Source organism: Oryctolagus cuniculus, chromosome 11 (genome assembly GCF_964237555.1).
Source record: "Oryctolagus cuniculus chromosome 11, mOryCun1.1, whole genome shotgun sequence".
Lineage (NCBI taxonomy): Eukaryota > Metazoa > Chordata > Mammalia > Lagomorpha > Leporidae > Oryctolagus > Oryctolagus cuniculus.
The window spans coordinates 67,125,661-67,151,263 of record NC_091442.1 but is presented as its reverse complement, the minus strand read 5'-3'; positions in this window follow the sequence as shown (position 1 = coordinate 67,151,263).

The following is a 25,603-nucleotide window of genomic DNA, read 5'->3' as shown; positions in this document are numbered from 1 at the left end:
TGTTAAACATAAAAGTGGGTATAAGAGAGGGAAGAGATGTATAATTTGGGGCATGCTCGGGCTGACTTGCCCCAATTGGTAGAGTTGGAAACATACTAGGGGATTCCAATTCAATCCCATCAAGGTGGCATGTGCCAATGCCATCTCACTATTCCAAGTGATCAATTTCAGTTCACAATTGATCATAATGAAAGGACTAAGAGTCAAAGGGAGCACATAAACAAGTCTAGTATCTGCTAACACTAACCGATAGAATAAATAAAGGGGAGAGTGATCCAACATGGGAAGTGAGATACTCAGCAGACTCATAGAATGGCGGATGTCCTAAATAGCACTCTGGCCTCAGAATCAGCCCTAAAGGCACTCGGATCTGGCTGAAAAGCCCATGAGAGTATTTCAGGCATGGAAAGCCAAGACACTCTGGCAAAAAGATCTCTGTGAGTGAGATCCCAGTGGAAAGAACAGGTCTTCAAAGAGGGAGGTGCCTTTCTCTGAAGGGAGGAGAGAACCTCCACTTTGACTATGACCTTGTCTAAACAAGATAAGAGTCGGAGAACTCAAGGGGCTTCCATAGCCTTGGAAACTCATGACTGGTGCATAGGGAGATTACTGATGCCATAAACAGGAGTGTCAATTTGTAAAGTCAACAACAGGAGTCACTGTGCACTTACTCCTCATGTAGGATCTCTGTCCTTAATGTGCTGTACACTGAGGCTTAATGCTATAACGAGTACTCAAACAGTATATTTCACTTTGTGTTTCTATGGGGGTGCAAACTGTTGAAATCTTTACTTAATGTACACTAAACTGATCTTCTGTTAAAAAAAAAAAAAAAAAAAGAAAAAGAAACTATCAATTCCCAACTTGACTCTCACTGGGATTAAACATGACAATAGGTCTGATCTGATTTCATCATCATTTAAAAAAAAATCATCTATTATTTTTCACTTTATGTTTCTGTGTGGGAACAAACTGTTGAAATCCTTACTTAAGGTATAATAAGCTGATCTTCTGTATACTAAGATAATCGAAAATGAATCTTGATGTGAATGGAAGGGGAGAGGGAGTGGGAAAGGGGAGGGTGGTGGGTGGGAGGGACGGTATGGGGGGGAAAGCCATTGTAACCCATGAGACGTACTTTGGAAATTTATATTCATTAAATAAAAGATAAAAAATAAATAAATAAATAAATAAATCCCAAAAAAAAAAAAAAAAAAAAAAAAGCTTATGGAGACAACCCTCCAAAGAAAATGGCAACTTACAAACAGAAGGAATGAAACAATACTGTAGATGAAACCCCTGCTAGCATGCCCTCCACATCAATTTGTGAGGGAAAACTCCATCTTGTTCATACCCTAAATGAAGAAGACTGATGATTAACATCAGAAACAACATCTCAACTGGTTCAGCTTACACAATGTGACCGAAAGTGGAACAGATCTTTTTTTTTTAACTTTTATTTAATGAATATAAATTTCCAAAGTATGGCTTATGGATTACAATGGCTTCCCCCCCATATCGTCTCTCCCACCCACATCCCTCCCCTTTCCCACTCCCTCTCCCCTTCCATTCACATGAGGATTCATTTTCGATTCCCTTTATATACAGAAGATCAGTTTAGCATACATTAAGTAAAGATTTCAATAGTTTGCTCCCACACAAACACAAAGTGAAAAATAATAGATGATTTTTTAAATGATGATGAAATCAGATCAGACCTATTGTCATGTTTAATCCCAGTGAGAGTCAAGTTGGGAATTGATAATTTCTTTTTTTTTTTTTTTTTACAGAAGATCAGTTTAGTATACATTAAGTAAAGATTTCAACAGTTTGCACCCCCATAGAAACACAAAGTGAAATATATTGTTTGAGTACTCGTTATAGCATTAAATCTCAATGTACAGCACATTAAGGACAGAGATCCTACATGAGGAGTAAGTGCACAGTGACTCCTGTTGTTGACTTTACCAATTGACACTCCTGTTTATGGCATCAGTAATCTCCCTATGCACCAGTCATGAGTTTCCAAGGCTATGGAAGCCTTTTGAGTTCACCGACTCTTATCTTGTTTAGACAAGGTCATAGTCAAAGTGGAGGTTCTCTCCTCCCTTCAGAGAAAGGTACCTCCTTCTTTGAAGACCTGTTCTTTCCACTGGGATCTCACTCACAGAGATCTTTCATTTAGGGTTTGGTTTTGTTTTTTTGTTGTTGTTGTTGTTTTTTTTTTTTTTTTTTTTTTTTTTTGCCAGAGTGTCTTGGCTTTCCATGGTTGAAATACTCTCATGGGCTTTTCAGCCAGATTGGAATGCCTTTAGGGCTGATTCTGAGGCCAGAGTGCTGTTTAGGACATCCACCATTCTATGAGTCTGCTGAGTATCTCGCTTCCCATGTTGGATCACTCTCCCCTCTATTTATTCTATCAGTTAGTATTAGCAGGTACTAGACTTGTTTATGTGCTCCCTTTGACTCTTAGTCCTTTCATTATGATCAATTGTGAACTGAAATTGATCACTTGGACTGGTGAGATGGCATTGGTACATGCCACCTTGATGGGATTAAATTGGAGTCCCCTGGTATGTTTCTAACTCTACCATTTGGGGCAAGTCAGCTTAAGCATGAGTGGAACAGATCTTCGCTCAACAAGTACCAGAACCATTGTGCCCAGATCAGCTGCAGACAAGAGCAGAGCTGTCAATTGTCACCAAGTGGGGTCAAGATCCTGAAGCATTCCTTGAAGAAACAGAATGGGACAAGAAACACGGTGTGAACCTTAAGACAAAGAACAAGCAAAGCAATGGCTACTAAGAGGTGGAAGTGATTTCATCAGGACAACTTTCCTAGGTTGCCCAAGAATCTTGCTGGTTGACTTTCTGGAGATCCAAAGAATGAGAACATCTGGCCAGCGCCACAGCTCACTAGGCTAATCCTCCGCCTTGTGGTGCCGGCACACCAGGTTCTAGTCCCGGTCGGGGCGCCAGATTCTGTCCCGGTTGCCCCTCTTCCAGGCCAGCTCTCTGCTGTGGCCAGGGAGTGCAGTGGAGGATGGCCCAAGTGCTTGGGCCCTGCACTCTATGGGAGACCAGGAGAAGTACCTGGCTCCTGCCATCGGAGCAGCGCGGTGCACCGGCCGCAGTGCACCAGCCGCGGCGGCCATTGGAGGGTGAACCAACGGCAAAGGAAGACCTTTCTCTCTGTCTCTCTCTCTCTCACTGTCCACTCTGCCTGTTAAAAAAAAAAGAATGAGAACATCTTATGATTATGATTTGAGAAATTAGTCAGAGATTTTACATAAAAACACCTAGGCAACTTTCATGAGAGGGTCTTTCCCCACCACAGCAATGTTCCTACTCAATCCTCTCAACAAACCAGGGAAATTTTGCCAGAGTTTTGATGTGAAATCATTAGACATTCACCTTAGAGTCCAGATCTGGCTCCATCTGACTTCTTTTTGCTCCATAGTCTTAAACTTTAAAGGTCATCCATTTTCTTATGTTAATAATGTAAAAAAAAAAAAAAATGTACTGACACAGTAAAATTCCCAGGACCCTGAGGTCTCCAGGTATCGAGCAAATGGCTGATATCTCCACTTACAAAATTGCTTCGAACTTAAGAATTAGGACTGGCTGGAGCCGCAGCTCACTAGGCTAATCCTCTACCTGCAGCCCGGCACCCCGGGTTCTAGTCCTGGTTGGGGCACCGGATTCTGTCCCAGTTGCTCCTCTTCCAGTCCAGCTCTCTGCTGTGGCCCGGGAAGGCAGTGGAGGATGGCCCAAGTGCTTGGGCCCTGCACCCCATGGGAGACCAGGAGGAAGTACCTGGCTCCTGGCTTTCGATTGGTGCAGCACGCTGGCCACAGCAGCCATTTTGGGGGTGAACCAATGGAAAAAGGAAGACCTTTCTCTCTGTCTCTGTCTCGCGGTCTCTCTCTCTCTCCCTCTCTCTCTCTCTCTCTAACTCTGCCTGTCAAAAAAGAAAAAAGAGTTAGGGTTGTGATTTTTTTAATTTTTATCTTTTAATTCTACTTTCCATGAACTTTTTGAAGTCCTCTCTGGTGTGTGTATTGTTTAGAAGACACACATCTTATCTCCTTACTGGAAGGCATACCTGTTTTCTGTTCCTTACTATGCAAGCTAAGGTAGTAAGTTTCTTAACTTTTGGACTTTAGTTTTCTCACAATCTGGGAAATGGTGTAGCATTAGGATGCCTTTGCTACAACTACTAGAGCACCCACCTTCAATGGACTGAATGAGAATGTATGTCATCAGGCACAAATGTCCAATGATAGGTGGCACTTCACTGTGTCTGCTTTGTGCTCCAGCTAGCTTCATTTAGGATTACACGATGGATCCCACACTTTAGACATTCTGCTCAGACACAACCATGTACAACAGAAGATGAAGGCCTATTTCTGGGTCCTTAAAATCTATTTATTTATTGTAAATTTATTTAGAAGGCAGAGAATGGGACTGGCATTTGTGGCAGAGTGGGTAAAACCACCACCTGTGATGCTGACATCCAAAATATGGGCACCAGTTCACATCTCAGATGCTCTGCTTCTGATCCAGCTCCCTGCTAATGACTTGAGAAAAGCAACAAAAGATAATCCAAGTGTTTGAGGGCCTGCCATGCATATGGGAGACCCAGAAGAAGTTCCTGGTTCCTGACTTCAGCCTGGCCCAGCCCTGGCTGTTGCAGCCATCTGGGGAGTACACTAGCAGATGAAAATCTCTCTCTCTCTCTCTCTCTCTCTCTCTCTCTCTCTCTCTCTCCCCCTCTCCCTCATCCTCCCTCCCTCCCTCCCTCCCTCCCTCCCTTCCTCCCTTCCTTTCTTTGTGTAACTCTGTTTTTCAAATACATAAATAAATCCTAAAAAAAGAAGAAAGAAAGAAAGAAAGAAAGAAAGAAAGAAAGAAAGAAAGAAAGAAAGAAAGAAAGAAAGAAAGAAAGAAAGAAAGAAAGAAAGAGAGAGAGAAAGAAAGAAAGAAAGGCAGAGATCTCCCATCCTCTGGTTCACTCCCCAACATCGAGACTGAAGCCAGAAGATAAAAACTCAGTTCAGTTCTTCAGTATGAGTGTCAGGGACCCAACTACTTGAGCCATCACCTGCTGACTCCCAGGGTGTGCATTAGCAGGATGCTGGAAGCAGATGCAGAACTGAGACTCAAGGCAGTACAAAATGGGTTGCAGGTGTCCCAAGCAGTGACTTAATCACTGCACTAAACATCTACTCCTAGGTTCCTTTCTAACATAATAAGGGAATCTTCTATCACTTCCTGGTAGTCTTCTCATCACTTTTCATTTAAGAGAATTTTATCTCCCGTTCATGTCCAAACAATCCTTATCAGGGATAAGTAGAACACAGTGGCTTTTCAGGGTCATTCCTATTGCTGAGGGGTGGGGATGCACAAGGAAACTAAGTCATTTGGGAAGTAAATACTCAAAAATTTAAATTTTATCAGTGAGAAAAATAAAAGCAAGAAATGGCAGATATAAAGAAATTCATCAATGCCTGTTGCAATTGAGATAGTAATGTGTTTTACACAGAGTTGATGTAAAGATAGTATCTGAAAGCTCCCAGAGTCAGGATAGTGGTGCAGTGGGTTAAGTGGCCTGTAACACCAGCATTCCATATTGGAGTGCTGGTTCAAATCCCCATGGCTCCAGTTCCGATCCAGCTCCCTGCTAGATTCCAGGAAGGCAACGGATGATGGCCCAAGTGCTTGGGCCCTGCCACGTACATGGGAGACTTGATAGAGTTCCAGGCTCTTGGCTTTGGTCTGGCTCAACCTTCACCTGTTGCAGCTATTTGGGGAGTGATCCAGCAGGTAGAACAGCTCTTTCTGTGCATGTGTGTCTTTCTGCCTTTTAAATAAATGCAATAAATCTTAAAAGGGAGAGGAGGAGAAAATTCCTAGAAGGAAAATATGAGATAAGGGACTTCATGTCCATTAGGGGTCTTTAAGAAATTCATGGGAAATAAATATTATGAAAAAACTATGCAAGGATTTCAAAAACTTTTTGCAGCAAAACAACCATCTTTGAATTCCATCTTCTCTATAAACTTTTTGAAGTACCTTTATATTCTTTCATTTCTCCATTCTTTCTCCCTTTTCCATTTTTTAAATCTAGGCTTCTTTTTCTTTCCTCTTATTGTCTCATGGAACTAAAACCACAGTATATTAACCAGCAGCCTGGAGAAAATCCCATATTCCTCACTTCTACCCCTGTGCTGGCAAACAGTAGGTTACCCCCAAAAGCCACAGGGCTGATGTCCAACTGCCTTTGGGTGATTCCAGCTTGGAGGGTGTTTGAATAGCATAGAAGATCTAATTAGCTGCAGCTTGGGCCTTATGAGCATTCTGCACACTTTATGCAATTATTCATCCTGACCCATCACCTTGGGTACAAATTGTGGTAACAAGCTTTTCTGTGTTTAGTTATCATCATAATTCACACTTAAAAACTTCTGTAGGTTTGTTTCATGATTAAAGTAGCTACACACAGAGACAGTTCAGAGTTTTAAATCATAGCTCTGTAATTCATATGCATGCACACAATTTTATGGATAGAACAGATTAACACAAACTGTGAATATAATGGTATTAAATGCTAAATGTATCAAACTATAGCAAAGTAAATAATCTGGTTATTTCTCTTTGTCTGGTGGGTTTCTAAAAACTGACTTCATAAATCTGTAAGATTGATGTTCTTAAAACACAATAATAACAAATAATTATTAACACATATTAAAAGCTTACCCAAAACCAAACACTTTCTTTGTGCTTTACATTTGTTAATTAATTTAATTAAAATGAATGTGTTTAATATGTTTGGAGTGAAGAAACTGGAACACCAAGATTAAGTAACTTACTAAAGATTCCAAGAACCCAAACCCAAGCAGTGTTACTCTAACGTCTATTTTCTCAACCATGTTATAATGAAAATCCTACTGTTGGGAAAGTTTGAGTTAGGCTTGCTAGCACTCACATCTGTACGTGATGGGAGTCTGAAAAGGGAGCACCCAACCTCTGTCCCTTTCCTCTACTCCTCATTCCTGGAAAATGTTTAGTATCTCCCACCCCTGCCTTAACCTCCTTTTACCAATTTTCCATCTTGGCTGACTCCAGCCCAATTTGCCATCTGCATTTTATTTTTTAAATTTTTTATATATTTGAGAGGCAGAAGACAGAGATAGATAGAGACAGAAAGACAGAGCTTTCATATACTGATTTATTCCCCCCAAATACTCTCAACAGCCAGGGCCAGAGCCAGAGCCAGAACCAGAACCTGGAGCTGGGAACTTAATCCAGGTCTCCCAAGTGGGTGGCAGGGATCCAATTATATGAGCCATTATCACTACCTCCTAGGAGGTGCACCAACAGGAAGCTGGAATTAGGAGCCAGAGCCAGGACTTGACCCCAGGTACTCCGATATGTGATGTAAGCATCTTAACCAGTGTCTTAACCACTATACCCACCCCCAAACTGCCTTTTCAAAAACACAGACATCACTCATACACACATACACACTCGCAAACATCATTACTGTCCCACTTTGACCCAAGAGCTACTGCCCAAAGTTTCCCTGCCACCTAATTTTCCCTTTGACCTGGCCACCTCATTTCACATATAGCCTGGAAGGAATGGAGTCTTTGAGGTGACTGTTAGATCAGGTGCATGACAAGGCATTTCTTTCTCTAGAGATGACTGGAGAGTCATGCTCATCCTAGCCTTCCAAGCTAGAAGTTAGCTGCATTCATTTTTGGCTATGTTAACTTTAAGGAGCTGGAATCCTGGTGTGGACTAAAGAGATCCCAGATTCTGTTTCTACCTTCACCACCATACCTCAATATTCCAGCATTTCTTAACCTATTCATGCCCTTCCTTTCCTTCCAAATCTTGCACAAAGTCTAATTTTTCCAGGAAAATATGAATCTAAATGCCACACTGCACTGAGGAGTAGGAAAGACAAACATATTAAGAGCCACTATACAGGCTCTCATCAGTTTGTGTAGCTGATGTACCCAATCACAGGCAATTACAAGTAACAAGAGCAATAAAATGAGCCCCCATATCACGTAGTCCCACATCACATAGGCAAGCAACATTCTCATCAGTTATATGTACAGCAACAGATTTTTAAAAATCAACCATTCCAATCCAGTGTGAAAGAATGGCCATTTTTCTATTTAAAAGGCACTGCTGAGCTCTGCATGAAGGTGTGAAGGTTTGTAGATGCACTTTAAGTGGAAATAAAGTGTTTTGCAGAAGAAAGGACAGTTGGTGGGCAGGGTGAGGATTCTATGGATTCTAGTCCAAGGCTACTTCAAAAAGTTCTTGGAGGGGCAGGTGATTGGTCTAGTGTTGTTAAGACACAGTCAACGGTCAGCGCCGTGGCTCACTAGGCTAACCCTCTGCCTTGCGGCGCTGGCACACCGGGTTCTAGTCCCAGTTGGGGCACGGGATTCTGTCCTGGTTGCCCCTCTTCCAGGCCAGCTCTCTGCTGTGGCCCGGGAGGGCAGTGGAGGATGGCCCAAGTGCTTGGGCCCTGCACTCCATGGGAGACCAGGATAAGTACCTGGCTCCTGCCATCGGATCAGCGCGGTGCGCCGGCCGCGGCAGCCATTGGAGGGTGAACCAACAGCAAAGGAAGACCTTTCTCTCTGTCTCTCTCTCTCACTGTCCACTCTGCCTGTCAAAAAAAAAAAAAAAAAAAAAAGACACAGTCAAGGGGGCTGGCACTGTGGCACAGGTTAATCCTTTGCCTGCAGTGCCGGCATCTCATATGGGCACTGATTCTAGTCTCAGCTGCTCCTCTTCCTATCCAGTTCTCTACTATGGCCTGGGAAAGCAGTAGAAGACGGTCCAAGTGCTTAGGCCCTTGCACCTACGTGGGAGATCCCAGGAAAACTCCTGACTCCTGGCTTCGGATCGACCCAGCTCCAGCCATTGTGGCCATTTGGGGCTGAACCAACAGATAGAAGACCTTTCTCTCTGTCTCTCCCTCTCACTGTCTGTAACTCTACCTCTCAAATAAATAAATAAAATCTTTAAAAAAAAAACAGTTAAGATAACACATCCAACATGAGAGTACTTGGGTTTGAGCTCCAGCTCCACTCCTGTTTCCAGATTCCCACCTAATATAGAGAACGGAACGCAGCAGGTTTTGGCTTACAAATCTGGATCCCTGACACCCACATGAGACACATGGATTGAGTTCCTGGCTCCTAGCATCAGCCTGGCCCAGCCCCCATCACTGTGGGCCTTTGGGGAGTGAACCAGTGAATGGAAGATTTCCTTATGTCTCTGTGTCACTGACTCTCTGCTTTTAAAATACTTTTCTAATTTGGGTGGAAAATCAAATTAAAAGATGCTTATCTTGCTGCAAAATTTTGAAGTCTATGCATAATTTTTTCACAGTACACATTTTGACAAACTTGGAAGACCCCTTGCATGAGAAAAACTAAAGCAGAAAAACTAGTTGACACCTAGAGTAAGAGCAGAGAAGCATCCGCATTTTACATCAGAGTTGGAAAGACTGAAAAAGTGGAAAAGGGGTTGGCATCCACCCTAGTTGTTAAGCTGCAGGTTAAGATGCCTGCAAACCCTATTAGGGTGCCTGGATTCAATACCTGGCTTGGTTCCTAATTCTAGCTTCCAGCAAATGCAGACCCTGAGAGGGAGTGATAAAGGCTCAAGTATTTGGGTCTCTGCCACCCCTGATGGAGAACTAGATTGAGTTCCCAGCTCCCAGCTTTGGAATGGCTCGAGCTCCAGTTGTTATGGGTGTTTGGGGAGTGAACTAGAGAATGAGCCTTCTCTAGAGATACTCATTGATTGCAAGTATAATAATGGAAATAATAATTTTCACTCCTTTGGAGATTTATCTTCCATTCATTATTGGACTTCATTCTTTAGTTCTATTTCCACTGTACCTTTATCTCCTCATTTATTTTAAAATCTTGAATTGGCAAATAAAAATTGCATCTATTTGAAGTACAAAATGTGATGATTTATACTCACATATATTCTGTACTGATTACCAAAGTCAAATCAATTGACACATCCATCACCACCCTTCGTTAACGTGTGTGTGTGTGTGTGTGTGTGTGTGTGTTGTGAGATCACTTAAAATCTGCTCTTGTCAAATCTCAATAGCAAAACAGTATCATTTTCACACATAAAAACTATATGTCACGCACACACACACACATATACACACATTCACATTCTTCACGTGTTATTCTGAACTTTGTGAGGACAAGGACCCCATCTCACTAATTTTGCTTTGCTCAGTCCCAACATCTCACCTGGAACAGAGCAGACATTCAGACATTCAATATATATTTTCTCCAAAAAAGAACAGAAGATCCAGAAATTGAATAAAGCTGTTAGCACTCCACAAAGGACTTTAACAACCAGATGAAGATAGAAATAAGCTCCTCTTGTAAAGGATGCTGCTTTGAAAGCCTCCCAGTTACAGCAGCATAGTCTCAGAGTCCATCAAAAAAACTATCCAAGCCTGAGCTTGGATATCTTGAGGTCTAAAATATTCAGTTTTCTGATACTGGAAGAAAAAAGAGTAAAGAAAGCAGAAAAGAGGTACCCAGAGCAGCAGATCCCTCATCCTCAGCTGGTGAGGAAGTCTTAGTCCCTTAGACAGTCTCACCTGCAGTATTCCTCAGTCAGTACCACCAGCGTCCTGGGGTCCTGGAAAAGCGCATCCTCCATTACTGGAACTCAGAGAAGTTTGGATGCCTCTTGTGTTTGAAGTGGCTGGAACTACATCAAACAACAGCGATAAAGGACACTTCTGAAGGATTTAGTCTAAATGACTGCTACTTATTTCTGAGGAGGGACAGAATAAAGGGGAAGTTTCCTCCAGCCATTATTGTGATTGCTCATAAATTTTCCATTTACTATACGCATTTTAATCTGAGCCTATTATATGAAAATAATTGAGGCAAATTGAGGCAGGAAGCACACGATCTGAAGACTGAACAATCCTTTGATAGCTCCAGAATGGGCATACACAAAAGAGCTGAAGAAACACATCTAAAAAGCTCTAGTGGTTATTAAAAGATCACCAGAAAACCAGGCATGATAGCACCCTGAAAAGGTTTTGATCACTCATTGACAATGCTCTTCTGAAGCCCTAGTGGAGCAACTGATTTTATGTAAAAACATTAGAAAAGATTAAATTCAATGGTGACAGCAATGGAGGTTGTTTTGCAACATCACATATCATTCTAATTCAAAGAAGCACAATTGGAAAGCAAAAATTTACAAAGTAATCTTCTATCAAATTGAAATTTTTCTAGAAGACTATGAAAAATTCTGTTCTGTTTAAGAAGGAAGCCAAAATTTGAGAGAGGAAACTTACCAAAACCATGCTGATAATAATAACAATCTCTAATAAGTTTGCATAGAGTTGGTCTTATTCCTTCCTTAGAGAATTCACCAGCAAAGCCATCTCAGCCTGGAATTTCTTTTGTTGGAAACATTTTTGATTTTGAATATAATTTTCTTAAAAGAGACATAGGACAATTCAGATTTTTTTTATTTCTTTTTTGTCAGATTTGTTAACCTGTGCTTTTTATCAGGACTGGCACTGTGGTATAGTAGTTTGAGCATCCACCTGCAGTGCCAGCAACCCAGATGGGCACCAGTTCCGAGTCCTGGCTGCTTCACTTCCAATCCAGCTCCCTGCTGATGGCATGGGAAAGCAGTAGTAGATGGTCCAAGTGCTTGGGCCCCTGTACCCATGGGAGACCAGAGGAAGCGCCAGGCTCCTGGTTGCTGATCGGCCCACCTCTGGCTGTTGTAGCCATCTGGCGAGTGAACCAGTAGATGGAAGACTTTTCTGTCTCTCCCTCTCTCCGTCTGTAACTATGCCTCTCAAGTAAATAAATCTTAAAAAAAAGTTTATTCATCTAAGTGTCTCTCCATCTCTCTGAGTCTCTGCCTCTTAAATACATACATATCAATTAGGTTATTGTATTTATTAGCATTAACATTGAAGCTAATGTTGCCTTATTATTACTTGAATGTCTGTAGAAATACCTCTCTTTCACTTCTGGTATTAGTAACTTGTGTTTCTTCTTATTATTCTTGATTATAATTTTTATAAATTTATTTTAAAATTTGAAGTTGTTTATAAACATTTTATCAATTTTTTTCAATGAACTAACTTTTGGCTTTATTGACTATCTTCATTTTCCTATCCCATTGATTTCTGCTCTTTATTATTTCTTTCTTTTTACTTCGTGTTTAATATGCCTTTTCTTCTAGTAACTCCTTAAGGTGGAATACGAGATCATTGAGTTTAAACTTTTCTTATTTTCTAATATAAGCACTTAAATATAAAAAAATTTCCTTTAAGCATTGCTTTACTACATCCTACAAAATCTGATGTTGTCAGCTCTAAATATTTTGTCATATTATTCCTTTTGATTACTTATTTGAAATATCTTCATTTCCAAACATTTTGAAAGTTTTCTAAATGGCTTCTTGCTATTGTTCTTAATTGCATTACCAAAACATCCTCTGTACAAGTTCTGTCTGTTTTATCTTGGTAAATATCTAATTGCACTTGAAAAGAACAAATATTCTGCAACTTTTTTGGTGTAGTATTCTGTAAATTTCAATTGAGTTAATTGAGGGCTCTGATTTTCTATATCCTTTCCAACTTTTGTCTATTTACTCTGTAAATTACTGAGAGATCCCAAACTATAATTATGAATTTGTCTATTCTTCTGTTTACTTCTGTCCATTTTTGTTTCATATGTTTTGAAGCAAAATATACATTTAGAATTATTGTCTTTTTGATGACTCTCCTTTTCATCTTCATGAAATTTCCTTCTTTCATCTGGTAATACTTCTAACTTTAAAGATTACTTTAACTGAAATAAATTTAGATAAATCAGCGTTCTGTTTTCAAGTTTCCTAATCCTTGCTTCTGCAGCATTCAATGTAGTGTTAAGCCATCTCTTGATTGTTTGATTCAGACATTGTATTTTTCAGTTCCAGAATTTCTATTTTGTTTTCATTTTACAGTTTTCCATTTTTATTCTGAAACACCTAATTTTTTCACTCACTATATCTAATTTCCCCACAGATTCTAAAATTACATATATATATAATACTTGTTTTAAAGTTCTGTCTAGGAGCTGGCACTGTAGCAAGAAGGTTAAAGCCCCGGCCTACAGCACTGGCATCCTATATGGGAGCTGTTTCGAGTCCCGGCTGCTCCCCTTCTGGTCCAGCTCCCTGCTAATGGTCTGGGAAAGCAGTAGAGGATGGCCCAAGTGCTTGGAACGCTGTACCCATGTGGAAGACCTGGTAAAAGCTCCCAGCTCCTGGCTTCAGCCTGGCCCAGCCCCAGCTGCTGCAACCATTTGCAGAGTGAACCAGTGGATGGAAGACCTCTCTCTCCCTCCCTCTCCCTCCCTCTCCCTCCCTCTCCCTTCCTCTCCCTCCCTCTCCCTCCCTCTCCCTTCCTCTCTCTCCCTCTTCCTCCTTCTCCCTCCCTCTCCCTCCCTCTCTCTCCCTCTTCCTCCCTCTCCCCCTTTCTCCCTCTCTCTCTCCCTCTCTCTCCTTCTCCTCCCCTCTCTCCTCTCCCTCCCTCCCTGCCTCCCTACCTCTCTAACTCTGCTTTTCAAATAAATAAATCTTTAAAACAAAATATAAAGTTCTATGAATTGCAAAAACTGTGTAATCTATTGACTTGATTCTATTGCCTATCTTTCCTTTTAATTATAGAACCCATTTTCCTGTTTCTTCGCATGTTTTGTAATTCTTTTATTATATTCCAAACATGTTATATAAAAGAACAGTGGTGACTGAAGCATAATATTTAGTTCTGTTTTACTTTGCTTTTTTTCCCCCAAAGAGTACAACCCTTTTCTCTATCTGGTAATTAGGGTGAGAAACAGACCATTCATGTTTCTTTTAAAGTCCAGTAGAATGGAGTCTGGGTTATAGCTTTAATTAAACTGAAATCACCTATGATTAGCCTAGTCGCAGTCTCCCAAGACACCGCTTTTTTTATGTTTTCAGTAGCTGGATAGGGAGAAACTTGGCTACAATTTCATATGTTTTTGGTTCATCTTTAGATTCATCTCCAGGAAGCAATCTGGAATCCAAACACCACAGGAATGCCTATTTTCCTCTGCTTATCAGTCCTTCCTCCACGTTTGCTTTCTTAGCAGAACTCTTCCTGGGGAGAGTCTGCAGAGCCCTGTAATCTACCCTAACTCCTGGGGCTGGGTCAGACTGCAATTTGTCCTGACAGCCCCACTTGGTCCGGCTTACTTCCCCTGTACCCCATAGTTTCTCTACCTTTCACACTTAGCCACAGCCAGGAAGCTGCCCCAGGTGCAGAAGCTGCCTTGGCTCCATGCTCAATTAACAAGGACTCTTTCTCTCTGAGATTCAGTTCAAGGCTTCCTTGTATGAACTCACCCCTCACTAGCCCCACAGAAAATACATTTTTCTGAAGCCTTTCTTGCTGTTTCCATGGAAGAAGTCTTTCAAGTCCTTCTCCAACCTCCCCAAAAGCAGAAATCCACACAAAGCCTGGGTTCTTAACCATTATTAGAAACTGCTTTCCAAACATGAGAGAATAAAAGACTGGAAAATCAGATTTATACTGGACATCAAAAGGAATATGTTCAAAAGAGAAGATAAAGGTCTAGTAAATTAGTGAAGTTAAAACAAATTAAGAAGTTTTGGTAGGTGATTTACTATAAGCATGAACAAAAAGTATATATTCAGTATTTTAATTTAATTTTTCAAAAAGATGTTTGGCCCCTGAAATGTGCATGTTTCCTGCCATCATGAGTAACTCCACCCATGGCTGTCCATGATCTGCAGAGTCCATGTTTTTCTGCAGTATCCTAGCCTCACTTATATATATTAATTTGTGGATGGTACTAATCTACATTTTTATGTAGACAAAATGGTTTTATATAACTTCCACACTGACATCTTTCTCCAGTTAAGATTCTGGTAATTAACTTCAATAAAAACCTTGGCATAATACTAGAGACTGGAAATCTTAATACAAAAAAGAATCCCACTTTTCTGTCTTTATAGCTGCCTACCTTCTTCCACAGATGTATTAGACCACAAGGGCTGTCCTTCACAATACCACAGACTGGGTGGCTCCAAACAACGCCAATTTGTTTTCTCACAGTTCTGGAGGCCAGAAGTTCAAGATCAAGGCTCCAGCTGCTTTATTTCTGGGGAGGACTCTCTTGTTGGCTTGCATCAGCCACCTTCTCATAGTGTCCTTACCTGGCCTCACTTTGGTACATGTCCACAGAGAGAGCAAACTGTTGGGTGTCTCTTCTTATAAGGATATTAATCTCTCATGTCTATGGCCTGATTTAGCCTTAATTACTTTCTTAAGGGTTCTATCTCCAATCAAGCCACACTAGGGGTTAGGGCCTCAACACACAAATTTGAAAGAAACCAAAATATTCCATCTGTAACAGAAGGCATGCAGGTATTACACTGTTTGATTCTTGATGTGTTCCTTTCCCACTTTTGTCTGTAACCTGTTTCCTTCTCTCTTTCATACCAGCATCCACACTCACATACCCATACTCAGAGACCAACAGAAAATATCTATCACCAAGATAACTAAAGTTTCAAAGCAGAACCTAACCTCGTTGTAATACAAGAAATGGCAAGTTGTGGTTTGTGCCCCACACGTTTATCTCAGGAAACGCAGATCTATGCTGTTTTAGAAGAGAGTTGTGGTTCAATTCCACTAAAATGCTTACAGAAAGCTTTGTTTTTGCCCTAAAATATAGTATGGGGCAGTTCATTTCAGGGAAAACAAAATAACTAGCCTTTAACTTAATCCATTTCCTCTTGAAAGACATTTGCTTACCAAATATTCCCGGAACAACTTCAGTATCATGTCTACCCCATTTTAACAAAAAAATACTATTATTGTCAGAATACCAGCAATTGTGAAATAAGAAAAAAATGTCTTCAGTGTCACCTACCTCCCCATCCAGCACTACTCTCTACCCTACTTTTAAGGTAAAAAGTCTAGCAAGCCAATACAACACCTGTGAGTGTTGGTGTCAGATACAGATGTAAGTGAGAATTAACATCATTTGTTACCCACTAGCTGTGTAACTTTTGGCGAACCCTTAATACCTGTTTCCTCATTCCCTGACCAAATATTTATTGAGCAATGAGCTTACACCAGACACTCTACTAAGCACTAAAGCTGTACCAGTGAGAAACACCCTGCCATCCCAGAGCTCAAAATGGGCTTACCAATATGTATTTCATTGACACTTTGAGATGTGATGATCTTTAACAGCCCTTGTCTCAACTGTTGAGGAACAGTGGCTTTTTTTTCCTTCATACTATTTGTTGAACCCTTTTCTTAATGTAGGGTTAATCTTATGAGTACAAAGTTAACTGAAAATAGAACTTTGTAAAACATAAGAATGAGACCAGGAGAGGGAGGAAGAAGAAGGGTGGGAGCACAGGCAGGAGGGAGGGTAGGGTGGAGAGTATCACTGTGTTCCTACATCTGTATATAGGAAATATGTAAAATCTGTATACCTTAAATAAACTTTAAAAGAAAAAGAAATTACTTAGGGGCTGGCTTTGTGGTGTAGCAAGTAAAGCCACCACCTGCCCCACCAGCGTCCCATATGGGTACCTATTCACATCCCAGCTGTTCCACTTCTGATCCAGCTCCCTGCTAATGACCTGGGAAAGGGAGCAAAAAATGGCCCAAGTGCTTCGGCCCCTGAACCCACATAGGAGACCTAGAAGAAGCTCCTGGCTCTTGGCTTCAGCCTGGCCCAGTCCCAGCTGTTGTGGCCATCTGGGAAGTGAACCAGCTGATGGAGGATTCTCTCCCTCCCTCTCTCTCTCTTCCTCCCTCCCTCCCTCCATCCCTTTCTCTCTCTTTCTCTGTAACTCAGACTTAATTACTTAAAGGATTAACTAAGTGCTTCACAATTCCAAATGCACTTTAGAACCCCTGAGGAGCTTTACTGATACCTAAGTTGCAAGTTGAACACATACACTATTTTCAGTCTTTTATTTCTCAATCGTATTTCAATAAAGAAGTTTTAAAATTATTGAGAGGCTGGCGCCGCGGCTCACTAGGCTAATCCTCCGCCTAGCGGCGCCGGCACACCGGGTTCTAGTCCCAGTTGGGGCGCCGGATTCTGTCCCGGTTGCCCCTCTTCCAGGCCAGCTCTCTGCTGTGGCTAGGGAGTGCAGTGGAGGATGGCCCAGGTGCTTGGGCCCTGTAGCCCATGGGAGACCAGGAAAAGCACCTGGCTCCTGGCTCCTGCCATTGGATCAGCGCGGTGTGCCGGCCGCAGCGCGCCGGCCGCGGCGGCCATTGGAGGGTGAACCAACGGCAAAGGAAGACCTTTCTCTCTGTCTCTCTCTCTCTCTCACTGTCCACTCTGCCTGTCAAAAAAATAAATAAAAATAAAAAAATAAAAAAAAATTATTGAGAGCGTAAACTTACTTTAAGTGTTCATATTACCACCACCACCACCACCACATACATCCCTTCCCAAAAAGAAACACAAGGAGTACGAGCACTGTAATGCATTGGGTTAAATTGCCATTGTGACACTGGCAACTATGTGCTGCAGTTCAAGTCTCAGCTGCTCTGTTGCTGCTCCAACTCCCTGCTAATGCACCTGGGAAAGCAGCAGAAAATCGCCCAAATGCTGCAATGTTGTGGGATACCAGTATGGAGTTCTTGGTTCCTGGCTTTGGCCTGACCCAGATCTGTCTGTTTTAGACATCTCAGGAATAACCCAGCAGATGGAAGATCTCTCTCTCTCTATCTATCTATCTCTCTCTCTATCTCTATCTCTCTTACTGTATTTCCAAAATAAAGAAATATTTTATAAAAAAATAAGTACACATAAACTTTTAGAAGTGATGGATAGAATTATCACCTTGATTGTAGTGATGGTTTCACGGCTATGTGTATAAATATGGTGCAGATTTTGTATATCAATTATACCTCAACAAAGTTGTTTAAATATTACTTGTGCCCAACATCCATTCACTCTATTTAATTCAGAATTTTTAGAGATGAGATCTAGAGACTGGGATCTTTTTATTTTTTTATTTTATTTTGACAGGCAGAGTGGACAGTGAGAGAGAGAGAGACAGAGAGAAAGGTCTTCCTTTGCCGTTGGTTCACCCCCCAAATGGCCACTACGGCCAGCATGCTGTGCCAATCCAAAGCCAGGAGCCAGGTACTTCCTCCTGGTCTCCCATGGAGTGCAGGGCCCAAGCACTTGGGCCATCCTCCACTGCCCTGCCGGGCCACAGCAGAGAGCTGGACTGGAAGAGGAGCAACCGGGACAGAATCTGGCGCCCTGACCGGGCCTAGAACCTGGGATGCCGGTGCCGCAGGTGGAGGATTAACCAAGTGAGCCACGGCGCTGGCCAAGACTGGGATCTTTTTAAAGCTACCTAGAGAATCCTAATGTATAGAGTTGAAAATCATTACATTCAATGAAGCTAAGTATACACTAAGGGTGACCTAGATAAACTCAATTCAAAGTAACAGTATCTGAAAAGAAAGTAAAACTTAAACTCCTGATCTTTCTGCTCAGGCAAAAATTCTAAAGAGGGGAGAGGGAGCTGTAGAAGATGATGTCAGCAGAGCCAGGGGAGTGTCCAGGAGGGCCAGATCATACATGAGCTATGTGATCAGATTTATGGGGAAAGAGCGGTTGTTTCTGAGGGCTTTTTTTTTTTAAGGAATTTTTTAAAATTATTTATTTATTTAGAGTTGGAGAGAAAGAGATAGGAAGAGAACTCCCATCCACTGGTTCACTCCCCAAATGCCCACATTGGCCCAGGGCTGGGACAGGAACAAAGCTGGGAGTCAGGAGCTCAATCAAGGTCTCCTACAGGGGTGTCAGGGACCCAGCCACTTGAGCCATCACTGCTGCCCTCTAGAGTCTGCATTAACAGGAAATTGGAGGTAGGAACCAGAGCCAGGTATTGAACCTAGGTACTCCATTGTGGAAGACAAGCACCTTAACACTAGGCCAAATGCCTGCCTCTGATTCATGCTTTTTAAAAAGATTTCGATATGTACTTACTCATTTATTTCTTTGAAAGACAGAGTGACATAGAGAGAAAGAGAGAGACAGAGAGATTTTCCATCCATTGATTTCCTCCCCAAATGGCTGCAACAGCCAGGTCTGGATCAAGCTAAAATACAGAGCCAGGAACCCCATCTGGGCCTCCCACACAGGTGGCACAGGGACTCAAGTACTATGGGCCATTACCCACTGCCTTCCCAGGCACATCAGCAGGAAGGTACATCAGAAGGGGAGCAGTTGGGACTCAATCCAGCACTTCAATAGCGGATGCCATTGTAGCAAGTGGCGGCTGAACCCATCCCCTCATTTAGAATTCACTCTGGATACTCTTTGGGGAATGTGCTATAGGTAGGCAGAAGCCTGGAAGGGCACTTTTGAAGCTGAGATCCAGGTAGGAGCTGATTGTCACTTGCACCAGGGTGATGGTGGAGGAGATGCCAAGAATGAATCAGCTGAGGACATCTCTTGCATGTAGAATCGGTAACATCTGATGGCACACTGGATATGAGGTGTGAGAGGGAAACAGTCAGAGATGACTGCAGAGATGCTGGGCTGAGCAAATGGAGGAATTAAGTTGCCACTAACTGAGTATTATAATTGGTGAATATGCTATTCCTGTATCCTGGAAACAGAATCAATAGACTAATTCCACTTCACATGAACTGTTAGTGACTAATTAAGGTTTTGCTTCTATTTCTTAACATTTATTGAATTTATGACATGCTAGACTTTGTGGTAGGTACTCAGAATCCAGAGATGTAGTAATTTGGCCCAAGAGATTCTCAGCAACAGAATGAAACCTAAATGAGAACTTGAAAGCATCAGAATAAAACCGCCTTTGCTTAGAAGCAAGGAATCCTACTATAATTTTCCAAAGTTAATTAAGAAACCGCTGTCTTATTAGCTGGGTGGTCTTGCCTACATTGAAACCTTCTGGACCACCGCACTCTAACTGATCGATCAAGGATAATAGATATTCAGTAACTATTAATTTCTTCCCTCTCTAACACTTATAAACTGTAAACTGCCCCAAATGTAAAATTCAGACCTTGTTTGTATATAAAGGAAATGGTGAGAAATTCAATCTAACTTCCCTTATTCTCTACATGAATGATTTGCTACTCAAATATTTCTTAAAAAGACATCTCCACTGAGATGGGAGCCAGATCCCGCCCCTGCAATCTAGTCTTTTATCAGGGTCCTGCTCAAGGGTCATACATCAAGTCCACCCCCAAAGCTAAGCTCCCTAAACCTGTGGCCCTGAGGACTACCTGCTGCTCTGGCCTTGAATGTTCATAGATGGTGGAGTATTTGCTGCCAGCCTCCAGCCTGTGAGAATACAGCCATGAGATGAAAAAGTGGGCTTCAGTATGTGGGGCAGCAAGTGTGGATTTCCCTAAATGCCATCTCCAGAGGTTAGCCAAAGTCCCCCTTCCTTGTGCCGTGATTGAGAAAAACACTGGGGTCTCCTGAGCCTCAAAGACTCTGTGTGGACTACAGCCAATGTGGCAGCTGGTGGACAGTACCCTCCAGCCCTAGCAAGCAGAGATTTAGCCACAGCCCCCAAGTCATGGCTTGGTGGAGAATATGGAGGTCTGTTTAAATAACACATACTCACAAGGCCTGGTGACACTGGTTGCTTCTGGAGAGGACAACAGGCGCACAGAGACAAGTATGGGATTCTTTCCTCCATTTAACCAATGCTGGGCTTTTGTTGTGTGCCCGAAGCTGTTTTGGGTCCTAGAGAGTCTTTAGTAAAACCTCTACCCTGTACAAATGCTGGGCCTAGGAACTGCAACTCCAGTTGATATGCCCACGTTCCATATCAGAATACCTGGAGAAAGCTCAAGTTCTGGCTCCTGACTCCAGCTCTCTGCTAATGCAGACTCCGGGAACCAACAGTGATGGCTCAAGAACTTGGGTTCCTGCCACCATGTGGAAGACCTGGATTGAGTTCCTGCTCCTGGCTCCTGGCTTCAGTTCAGCCCATCACCAGGCACTGCAGGCATTTGGAGAGTGAACTAGCAGATAGGAAGTGTGTGTGTGTGTGTGTTTGTGCGTTTCTCTCTCTCTCTTCTTTCTCTCTTTCTCTCTCTCTCTCGCTCTCTCTCTCATGCATGCATATATTTTCTCTCTCTCTAAATCAAATTAAAAAAATTTAACCAGGCCGGCGCCGCGGCTCACTAGGCTAATCCTCCACCTTGCGGCGCCGGCACACCGGGTTCTAGTCCCGGTTGGGGCGCCGGATTCTGTCCCGGTTGCCCCTCTTCCAGGCCAGCTCTCTGCTGTGGCCAGGGAGTGCAGTGGAGGATGGCCCAGGTGCTTGGGCCCTGCACCCCATGGGAGACCAGGAAAAGCACCTGGCTCCTGGCTCCTGCCATCGGATCAGCGCGGTGCGCCGGCCGCAGCGCGCCGGCCGCGGCGGCCATTGGAGGGTGAACCAACGGCAAAGGAAGACCTTTCTCTCTGTCTCTCTCTCTCACTGTCCACTCTGCCTGTCAAAAAAAAAAAAAAAATTTAACCTCTGCCCTCATGGACTTATTTTCTATAAGGGGATACAGGTAATACACCACATGCACTTCTAAATATCATAAATGTTAGATGTAAATGCCAAGTAATAATGTCCTTCATACAATATTACAATTACCCATTGATTCATTTGTTTCTTTCACTACAATGGGAACAATTTGAGGGCAGGAATCAAGCTTGCTCCTGACAAGCAAGGGATTTTGCACTCACTCTCCTTCCAATCAGTCCATTTGTCCCCACACTTCACATAGCTCTTTCCCTTACTTTATTAAAGTCCCTGCTAAAATTTTTTTTTAATTTATTTGATGGGTAGAGTAGAGAGAGAGAGAGACAGAGAGAAAGAAGGTCTTCCTTCTGTTGGTTCACTCTCCAAATGGCCGCCATGGCCAGTGCTGTTCCAATCTGAAGCCAGGAGCCAGGTGCTTCTCTTGGTCTCCCATGCAGGTGCAGGGCCCAAGCACTTGGGCCATCCTCCACTGCCCTCCCGGCCCACAGCAGAGAGCTGGCCTGGAAGAGGGGCAACCGGGAAAGAATCCGGCGCCCTGACCGGGACTAGAACGCAGGGTGCTGGCATCGCAGACAGAAGATTAACCAAGTAAGCTGTGGCACAAGCCAAGTCACTGCTAAAATTAAGCTTCCTCAGAGAAGCTTCCTCTGAAAAGTCTACCTAAAAGCACCTTGCACCGCAGGTCACTAGCCCCTTCTTCACTGCTATTCTTTGCAGCATTTGTCACTGCTCAACATTTCAGGATTTGCTTACTATCCACCTTTCCAAAATAATGTCAGCTCCTCCAAGAGGGAAGACGCCTTTTCTACCTGGCTTATTCTTGTGTCCCCAACACCTAGGGCAATGCAGTAATTACACAGAGCAGAGGCACAGTTTGTAAACTGGCTGAATGAATGAATGTTATGCTTATCCATGTATCCAGGGAACACATGCAAGCTTGTGTTCAAGCACATGATGAGATGAACACTGAGGGGATGGTCATAGAATACCCTCATAGCGGTCACTTGAAACAGGCAAGAGGAAGAAGATAAGGGCTGGACTGAAGGGTGTGGGGGTGCATGAACTGGTGTGGAGGTGTCTGCTCTGATTCTCAGTATAGAAGGGCAAGAACAAAAGAAGAGGGCATAGCCTTAGTCCTTAGCCTAAAGATGGTCTTGCTTCCTTTGCTTCCATGGCTTAAGGAGTAAAGAGAGGAAATGGAGAGAAGGCAGGCAGGGTATAATTTGAGGAACTGAAACAAGTAGAATACTTATATGCAGAAAAGTAATACAAGGGAACTTCAAAAAGCTCATGAAAATGGAATTAAAAGATAAGCATGTCTTGGTACAAAAAAAAAATTGACATCCATGCCTAGTTTTATCATAATATGCATTTCCACGAACTTTCAGAAGATCCCTTATATGCATGGATTTCAAAGATTTTTTTTGGACCCAAGTGAACTTATCTTTTAATCCCAACTTCCATAAGCTTTTGAAAGTAACTTCACTAGTCAGGTTGCTCTGGATCTCCAGATTTCCTCCAGTTGAGCCATATTCACAACTTTGCCCTTCACTCTCTTGTCTCGTTCCTGATCCTGCTTGAACATGTGGTTCAAAATTACTGAAGCACTTCTCAAAGAGGAAGCCCTCAGAAGGCAGGACTCAGGCTGGAAACACTGTTTTCCACAGAGTTCTCTGAAAACTTTGTAAGATCTTTTAAGTTTCTTAGCTACCACATAGATTGTTGGTACTTATCTTCAAAAAAAAAAAAAAACATAAAAGACAATGTTTTTCTTTAAACTCACTTGTAATTCATCACCAGCAATGCTACCGTTAACATTTTGGGTGTATTTCCTTCAAGTCTCTGCTTTTAAACGGTTAAAGTCATACTGAATATATAACTTGCAATTTTACTTTTTCAGTTAATGGTCTCATGCCCACTTCGGCAGCACATGTACTAAAAGTTAACGGTCTCTCCCAAGTGCTTTCACACACCATTGTAAATTCTTCAAAATCCTCACCATGCTTGCTGCAGAAGAGTCCATGAGTTATTTATCCATCTTGTTGGACAATGACTTTGCTGGACATTTTAAGTGGTCTTGGGTTCTCTGCTGACTGAAACAAGGGACTCAGTGGAAGGGAAAGCAATAAGGTCAACATCATCACCATCTCAACTGCAAGTCCTGGCAACCATGAATAGGGATGTGATAGTGAGGACCAGGGAAATGTAGGAGCCACCTGGGAGCCTTACCACATAGCACTAAAGATCTGCTGGTTGGGGCCAGTGCTATGGCGTAGTGGGCTATGACTCTGCCTGCAGTGTGGCATCCCATATTAGGTGCTGGTTGGTGTCCCAGCTGTTCTTGTTCTGATCCAGCTTTCTGCTATGGCCTGGGACAACAGTGGAAGATGGTCCAAGTGCTTGGGCCCCTGCACCCACGTAGAAGAACCAGAAGAAGCTCTTGGCTCCTGGCTTCAGGTTGGCCCAGCCCTGGCCTTTGCAGCCATTTGGGAAGTGACCCAGCTGATGGAAGACCTTTCCCTTTCTTATTCTTTCTCTCTCTCTCTCTCTCTCTCTCTCTCTCTCTCCCTCTCCCTCTCCCTCTCCCTCTCCCTCTCCCTCTCCTTCTCTCACTGTCTGTAACTCTACCTCTCAAATAAATAAATAAATCTTAAAAAAAAAGATTTAAGCTATGCCCTAAGCTACTCCACAGCAGCTTAAATTTTCTAGGAGTTTGGGACACTACCTCAACTTTGACTTTTAGGCATTCTGCATTTGAGAAAATCTATTTAGATAGTATTGACCTCAGAGGACTAGAGGACTTGAGGACTATGGGACAGCCACAGGCTGTTCTCTTCATGGTGCAATGGCTGGCCCAAGAACCCCATAGGTTTTCTCCCTGAGTCCTCATAGTTTGCTGGTTAGCAGGAATGATTATCTCATGCACCATTTACACTGTTTTTGTTGTGTGGGTTTGTTGTCATCATAGTTTTATATTAAACAGCTTGTATTAGTTAAACCTGCAGCTGTTTTTAAACCAGGTGCAACCCTAGTTTTTATAACTTTAAAGGGTTTTTTTTTTTAAGAAAATAAAGAAGATTATGAGACATACAAATATGTGTCCTGCAAAGCCTAAAACAGTTCATATCTGGCTTCTCACAGGCTCTTTTCTAACCTTTGAGCCAATAGGGAAAGAAATGAACCCCAAGTTTCAGTGGCCTTGCACATTAAATGCTCTTTTTCTTGCTACCAAATAGTTCGATATAAATGCTCTTAGTTGACACAAGCTTTTCTTCACTTAGTAATTCAGGGCTTCAGGCTTCATTGATCCTGTGGTCCCACCCTCCCTATAAGCCTCAGTGTAGTTTTCATCCAGTGGAATCCTGGAGAAAAGTGAAATATGTTGAAAAATGCACATTTGCTTCCTGAAGTTCCAGCCCAGAAATGATAGATATTGAGCCACTTCTATTGGCAAGCAGCAGTCCATGGCCACACATGGGACAAAGGGGAAATGTCTGGCCAGTGACCTCTCAAGGACATGTCCTAACTATACTGCATGTGAAGACTCAGTCCTGGAGGAGAAGAACATAGAGAAAGGAAGAACATATTTTTGGTGGATATATAGGTCTCTTTTCTAAGGTGTAATCACGTATGAACATTTATTTTGTCAATTTTTTAAGTAATTATATGCTGTTAAGCTCAACTGAAATTTCATGTTTTTTCCTACAAGAGGTCTGCCTTCAAGAAGTTTTTCAGAAACAAATACTCCTGTAAGCTGGGAACAGGCTGTAACTTATTACAATCAAGAGGAAACCAAACAAGTAATAGCTTGTGACAACACTAGGAAAAACACAAAACCAGAAGAGGCCTCCACAGTCCCTGCGATCTTCCCTTTTGTTCCAAATAAGGTCACATCTAGAGTTCTCTCAAACGAGAATCTCCACCCTTTTCTAATCTAGCGG